This window comes from Mytilus edulis, chromosome 3, assembly GCF_963676685.1.
Source record: "Mytilus edulis chromosome 3, xbMytEdul2.2, whole genome shotgun sequence".
Lineage (NCBI taxonomy): Eukaryota > Metazoa > Mollusca > Bivalvia > Mytilida > Mytilidae > Mytilus > Mytilus edulis.
In genome coordinates this window covers 23,780,149-23,787,483 of record NC_092346.1, presented here as the reverse complement: position 1 = coordinate 23,787,483, position 7,335 = coordinate 23,780,149, and the positions used below count along the sequence as shown (strand labels likewise).

The following is a 7,335-nucleotide window of genomic DNA, read 5'->3' as shown; positions in this document are numbered from 1 at the left end:
CCAAAGTTGACTTGAGATGAATTAGGCTCTCAATTTTAGGTATTTTTGTCATATAGTTTTTGACGCTTTCTGTACTTATACATCCTTAGATTTCAAATGTTTGACTTTGAGCATTCCTGATGAAGGTAAATCCAGAAAACCGGTTCGGACGCATTGAAATTATTTAACGTGTTGTTTTCAATTTTTTACTATCACAGCTAGTGCAATTTTGAAACATAGATACATTCTAAAGATACTTCCATCTTTGGTTTCAAAGAGATTGGACATAACTTCTCGAATCTGTGTTGATAAAAATAAAAGCTCTCTATATAAAAATCATAGTTAGTGCAATTTTGAAAAATAGTAATAGTTCTATAGATAGTTACATAATTGGCTTAAGAAAGATTGGACTTGGCCTCTCGAATCTGTGTTGATGCGATAAATCCAGCTATATCGAATGTAGACTTCAGTTAGTTAAATAGTTCTTGGGTATGTAAAAAACAATGATTAAAATCTATATTTTCATGAATCAGGGAAATTTCGATATATGAATATTGTAATAGGCCGTAGTTTGAAGATCCGTCGTTTCCTTAGTGCGAATATACATAAATAATGTTTGGTATTCAAATCAATTTGCGTTAGTTGATCAAATTTCTTTAAAACTATAGAAGACGAAAGGAAAATTAAATTACTGATGTTTAGGTCTGAAAGTTAAGAAAGCTGCGTTTGACCCATACTGTATTAATAACTGTGGAATATCAATTAACGTTTTAACTTCACAAATTTAATTAGTTTCGTTTTTGTTTTCATTGTTCCATGTTTGAACCTTTAAATAATTAAATGTTATTGTTACTTCTAATATTTCCGATCATTACACGTCAGTGGGTAATTGTGCAGACATGTAAACTAAGCTTTATACTGACAAAGTTCACATAATTGGAAGGACGTCAAACCTCGAAATGCAAATCACCGAATGTTCAAAAGGTTAGGAAGAAATGTATATGTTTTATCGGAAACATTTACAAAAGTGTTGTTAGTTTAAAGATTTTTTGACATGTTGGATGACCATTTAAAGTGATTTAAAAGAAATTGTGATAGCTTATAAAAATCTATCGTGAATGGTATCTTAGGCTCTTGTCGCACCACAAAAAGTACTTTAAACATATCAGTAATGGATTTTTCACTATGTTGAACGACCTTTTCAGACGACAGGTAATTATTTTAACATAAACACCGCCCGTCATGTGTATTGGGTATAGCTAATCCGATCACAAATACACCTAAATAGATCCATGAATATTTAAACATCAACAATGCACTGATTTCATATGTTAGTGATTAATTTGAACAGTAGGTTGAGGCGTGTCGGTCTATAGATATTGGTTTGCTCCTTCATCTTCCATCAGTTGGAAAGGTATTTTACGAGCAGACGGTTGAAAATGGAAGGTAAGCACATAATTAATAATTATAAAGGTTTTCGGTCCATTTGAAAGAACGGTGTGATATTTTTCGGCTATTTAAAATTTAATTGGATGTGTATTGAACATATTTTTCAATTTAAAATGTGTATAGAAATGAGTTCGTTTGGATTTTGGAAAGATATTTTCGTAGATTTTTGTAGATGTTTTCCATAACATACAGAGTTCAATGGAAAAAGAATTTAAATTGATGTAGCTTGTAAAAAGAACAATTTGAACCATACATGATTATCTAAATCGATTTTTCAGTTTTAAATGTAAAATTCACGACAGCTTGAAAAACAAAATATCTCCATGAATTGATTTAAAAAAATACTCTTTCAGATTTAAGACAACTATTCATTGGTCTGTTTTAATGAGAGAGAAAAAGAAGAATTGTGATTCCAATGTAGAAAGAAGCCATGAGAAGAGATAATGTGATAGGGAGTGTTAAAACCATTAGATTAATGGATACACTACCAAAAACTACGAAACAGCATTCCAGTAAGCATATAACGGGGACAACATCAAAACCTAAACAGAAAGACAATGGAGCTGTGAGTCGTCCTAGACGATATAGTGTTGATATCGTGAGCTCAAAGCCGATTGTAAGTCACAACAATAAAAATGGTCATGAAGGTGCAAGTGACAGACGATTCACGCAGAGACGATTTTCTCTATGTACAACTAAACTTGAAGGTGACAAGTCAAAGGAAAATAATATTTCAAATAAACAATCCGAAGTGAGATCAATATTGAAATCTGGAGTGAGTTCAGTGTGTAGTTCTTCTGTTCATTCCTCAGAAACGGAATCATCAATATCGGAAGAGAAACAATCATCTGATATAAAGTGTTCATATAGATTACCGAAAAGTACAGGCACAGGAAAATTAAGGAAGTGTGTATCATTTAGGGAAGATGAGTTTAATGGTGAAAGTAGAACACGACGCTTTTCCTCGCCTGCTATGGATTTGTCTGCAAATTTCTTGTTATCCCCATCACCTGTTTAAGAGATATTGCTTAAATGTAATTTCGATTATGCTTTTAAAGATTCGAATACTTGATCATATACTACTCTGCAGTCAACTCCTTTTTATTACATTTTTTACAAATACCGTTGAAAGTTCCTTATACGATTACAATTTAACACGTGTCATTGTATTTTTTCGACTGTTTGTCGTAAGTTATCTATCTAGTTATATTTGATGTGGTTAATAACAGACAATTTAAATTCATTTAGACTTTCCTTTAGTACGATTCACCACGGACTTTCTATACTAACTAGTATAGAAATTCCCTGGATAAAACAAATTTCAAAAGTCCATTCGGGAGATTTACAAGGGTGTGTTACCAAGTAATACTTTTGCCGATCGTCACTGACGGTAGTTCGTTTCGAAATTTTCAATGCAAAATTGACAAAGAAAAAAGGTGTTTATAGTCATAGTAACTATTATCCAAAGGAATCAAATATACTAGTATTATGTTTACTAAGCTGGGACAAGATACGTATAAAAAGAAGAGAAATGAAATGGAACCTATTTACTTTTAAGAATCGGCATCAGTATCAAACCATTAAATTTAGGATACAGTTGATTTCAATATTCACCATTTTGATTTAAAAAAAGAAAAGACAAAACACCAAACATTGTCGATTATTTTCTTCGTTAGTTCTACAAATGGATTAACCCATTTTGATCCTGTTACATATTTTCCGTGTATTAAAGTTAAAAACATGCATTTAAAATATTGATGATAAGTTTATGTTCATTGAGAATCATTTTCTGAAAAATTCTTTTGTGTTTTGTGTAATCGAGTTGGTGCCTTTATGATTTTAATGACTGTATCAATGATGTTTACCCAATTCTCGTTAAGTTTATTTATACTATTAGAGAAATGAAAGTAATGTTGTAAATGTGAACATGAAGCAAGCGTGTGAGCTGTGTGATGTATGATTTAATGAAAATATGTGTGAAAAGTCTGCATGTTCAACTCGATTTTCTGAGCTGTTGCATTATTTTGTCCGACATGCCAATTTTGTTTATTTTGTATAGTATATAAAAGTGCTAACTATGTTAGATGTGTAACTTTTTATCAGTCGTTAAATTGAGGTAAAAAAAAAACCAAGAACCGAATATCAATGTGTGCGCAAGTATAAAGTATTCATTTTTTGCTGAACCCAGTATACATTTTCGTTTAGGGGCCGGCTATTGCCTGCCTCGGAATGCTGGATTTTCTTGCTGTGTTGAAGACTCATTCCCCTTTTCCACCTCAAAACTTATTTGGGTCTCCTTTTGACTATCTGTACGTTGTTTTTATACACCATTGTACCGAGACACAAAACATTTCTTTTATTTAGATTACAAACTAAATGAATGAGTAAATATTCAAATAAATACCAAATTAGAGATAAGAATTTACAACATAAAAAACAACATATCTTGAAAAAAAGAGGAAAAAATACAATATATTCATTTACATGATCATTTCTTCATGCATAATTTATGAAATTGATGTTGTGAAAACTACATCTAAATCCGATGTTATTAAATTTTGAAATGAATGTTATTACCGGTGACTTCAACATTGTCAATACAACTTCCCTGTGAAATGTGTTATCCAAAGGTCCGAAATATCGTGGGCATCAAATGTAAAAACACTTCAACATACTGGTCGATTCAGTCGAGGATTATTGGGTCTATCAATACCCATCCTACGTCACTCTTTAAAGACCAAAAATGTTGCAAAACATTTGTCCTAACTACATGCCAAATAAATTGTCCCAGCAGATAAAGCCCCAAACAACATTGTCTGTGTGTGTAAATATCATTACCTTAACTGCCTGATAAATGAATTAGGTATAGACAATTCACTTGGAAACTCAACATATACCTTACCAAAGAGGAAATCCTGGATAATCATAGGTCTGTTCTATGTTCCTTTGGAATTTCAACCAAAGATAAAGAACTGGATCTTTCATCATTGTATTGGATACCTAAACTACATACGTGTCGTTACAAACAACGGTAAATCGCTGGGTCTTCGTAGTGTTCCATGAAACCTCTCTCTAAATTATAAACATCAATGTTATCAACAACAAAGCCGGGCTTCATCGATATTGAGAAACACTAAAAAAATCCAAAGATCTTTTAGAGTACATACAATTTAAGACTCTTTAATCTTGCAATAGCATTAAAACGACTTTGTTCACTTTACACAAATACTCCCAATTCCAAACAAAAAGATAATTTGTAAGAATTGGTTTGATTTGTTTCATAAAAAAAGAATGACCAACGTTGAAACAGGTATCTTATCTTAGGGAGGGATAAATCCTACTTTGTAAATACTCACTCTGATTCAAACAAAACATTTTCTGAAACTGACATTATCAAGATGCTTCATTTCTTGTTTGGCAAAATATTTGTTACGTTTGGAGGACGTGCTTTTCAACCAAATATCGGCATTCCCATTCCTAATTGTGCCTGTCTTCTTGTCGACTTGTTCCTTAACTCTTATGAGGCTGAGTTCATACAGCAACTTCCTAGAAAGAAAGAAAAGTAATTATCAATATCTTTTAACTATTCTTTCCGCTAGAAAGATGATGTTCTCTCACTAAATAATTCAAAACTTGGTGATTATGTTGAACGCATATATCCCATCGAAACATGATAATAAGGATACAACAGATACAGTTAAGTCTGTCTCAACAGTTAAGTCTGTCTCATATCTTGACTTACATCTAGAAATGAGGGTTGGTTAAAAAAAAAACCTTATATCTCCTAATAGATACGATATTCCCTGGCTTGTTTTTCCTATCATGATTTCCTTTATAGAGAGTTGCTACTCAAATAGAAGCTATCACACTAAGAAATGCATATAGTGAAGTTGTAATCATCCATTCGTCAATTGTATGAACGCCATCACGAGTTGGTTGACAGTTATTAAATATCCGTTTCACAGATGATGTTGTAACTACAATCCCGTTTCCTTTTCGTGAATGTGATCTACTGAATTAGACTGTTTACCGGAGTTTGTAATAACATGAGCAACACGAAGGGTTCCACATGTGTGACAGATTCTGCTTACCCTTCCGGAGCAACTAAGATCACCCACCAGTTTTCGGTGGGTTCGAGTTGCTTATTCTTTAGTTTTCTATGTTGTGCCTAGTGTACTATTATTTTTTCTGTTTGTCTTTTTCTTTTGTATGCTCTAGTTGACTATATTTATACTGTTTTAAAAATTCGAAAATTAGGCTTGAAGACTAAAGGTATGCCTTTATTTTACAATTAACAAAAAAGTTATGTTCTTTATATGCAAACGTCCTCTGCTAAAATGTTTATCAAAACAATATGTAATATTGTGTTCTCGTTTTATTTATTTACCAATATGACCTACGTTCTTATTAACGGGGAATTATATTGACGTTTTTAAGCTTAGTTATAATCCAATTATGGGTATTTATTCTTATATACTTTAACAATGAGCTACATAGATTAAGATTCAAATCCTATTATTCCAGATTATTATCTCTTTATATTTAGTGTAAAACTTTCCACCTTAGTTTAAAAGGACACACAATTAGTGCAGTAGAATTAAAAGTTGAGACTGTCGAGTGACACATTATCTGAAGGTGGTATATGCGAAGTTTTACTCAAAATCGAAACGGAAATTCTAATATAAATGTATAGTTATTGTAATAATAGGTTAACAGTACCTTAATTTTTGCAAAACTTTCACGAAATATATATTTTATCAATGTCGTCGGTTGTAAATAGTTATTCTGTATCTAGTTCACAAGATCATAATATAAATCTGACTTTCCATATATTATGAATACTATGTAATTCAAGATTATATAGTTATATTTTACTTATACAGGAGTGTGCTCCTTACGCAAAAAGTGCTTCAAAAAAAGTTATGAGGAGGAAAGATTAAAATAACACTCCGTAAATTTTATCGACACCATCACGAATTGGTTGATCGATACGATGTGTCTGTTTCTAAAATAATTAAGACATTTTACCTTGTCTTAGATTATGGTTTACCATTTACGTCGTCTGGTCTTTTAAGTACCGAACATGACCTATTCTCGAATATGACTGTTTTGCTGAGTGTGAATTCGCACTGCTATAAGACGTGTTACGGTACTTGTTTATCAAACATTCATGTATTTAATTATGATAGTGTATTTGTCATTCGGATCGGATATTGTTATAATGTTATAATGTTTATCGTTTGTAGTTGTAACTTCATGTTTTTTTTTAATTTTCTATTCCATATAAAAGAAAAGATAAGTAATCACCCAGTTCATTTAAAAAGATTTTAGTTTAAAGCAACAATATGTACACGATTTATTTGTTTTACAGTTGATATAGAAGAAATACCGACATAGCTAGATAATATAATTAATTATCTAATTACTAACACAATTCTATATTAATATTCTTGTAATTGTTATAAAATACATCATATAACGTAATTACAACCCTGATCTTGAATTATATCCAATTTTTAGAAATTAACCTGTGACGTTACTTTTGTGCCGTTGATCCAGTCGTGTGACGGACAGTTCGTGGTTGTGTTGTGCAGTTTTAGTGTGCTGTCCTAAGTTGTTTTACGTGTTCTTTTTATTCCGTAGTTAGCATGTCGAAATGTACTATTGTATTATTTATTTGTGTATTTATCTGTCCTGCTTGTTCTTGCATTTATTTGGTATGTATTCCTCTCATGTAATGTTGTCATTTTAGTGTATATTTAACTTTGCCATAAAAGCGCGAGGTTTGGCTAGCCACAAAACCAGAGTTAACCCACCATTTTTCATAAAATGTCCTGTACTAAGTCAGGTAAATGACAGTTGTTTTCTTATAGTTCGTTTCTGTGTGCGTTGCATTGCCGTTTTTTG

At 31.7% G+C, this 7,335-nt stretch overlaps 1 long non-coding RNA gene across 1 annotated transcript; it reads left to right on the top strand.

Annotated features, from left to right (window-relative positions):
* Positions 1–894: 894 nt before the first annotated feature.
* Positions 895–3,509, top strand: LOC139516023 (uncharacterized). Its single transcript, XR_011662901.1, has 2 exons — positions 895–1,425; positions 1,782–3,509. It is a non-coding gene; the product is annotated as an uncharacterized lncRNA (long non-coding RNA).
* The last annotated feature ends 3,826 nt before the right edge of the window (positions 3,510–7,335 follow it).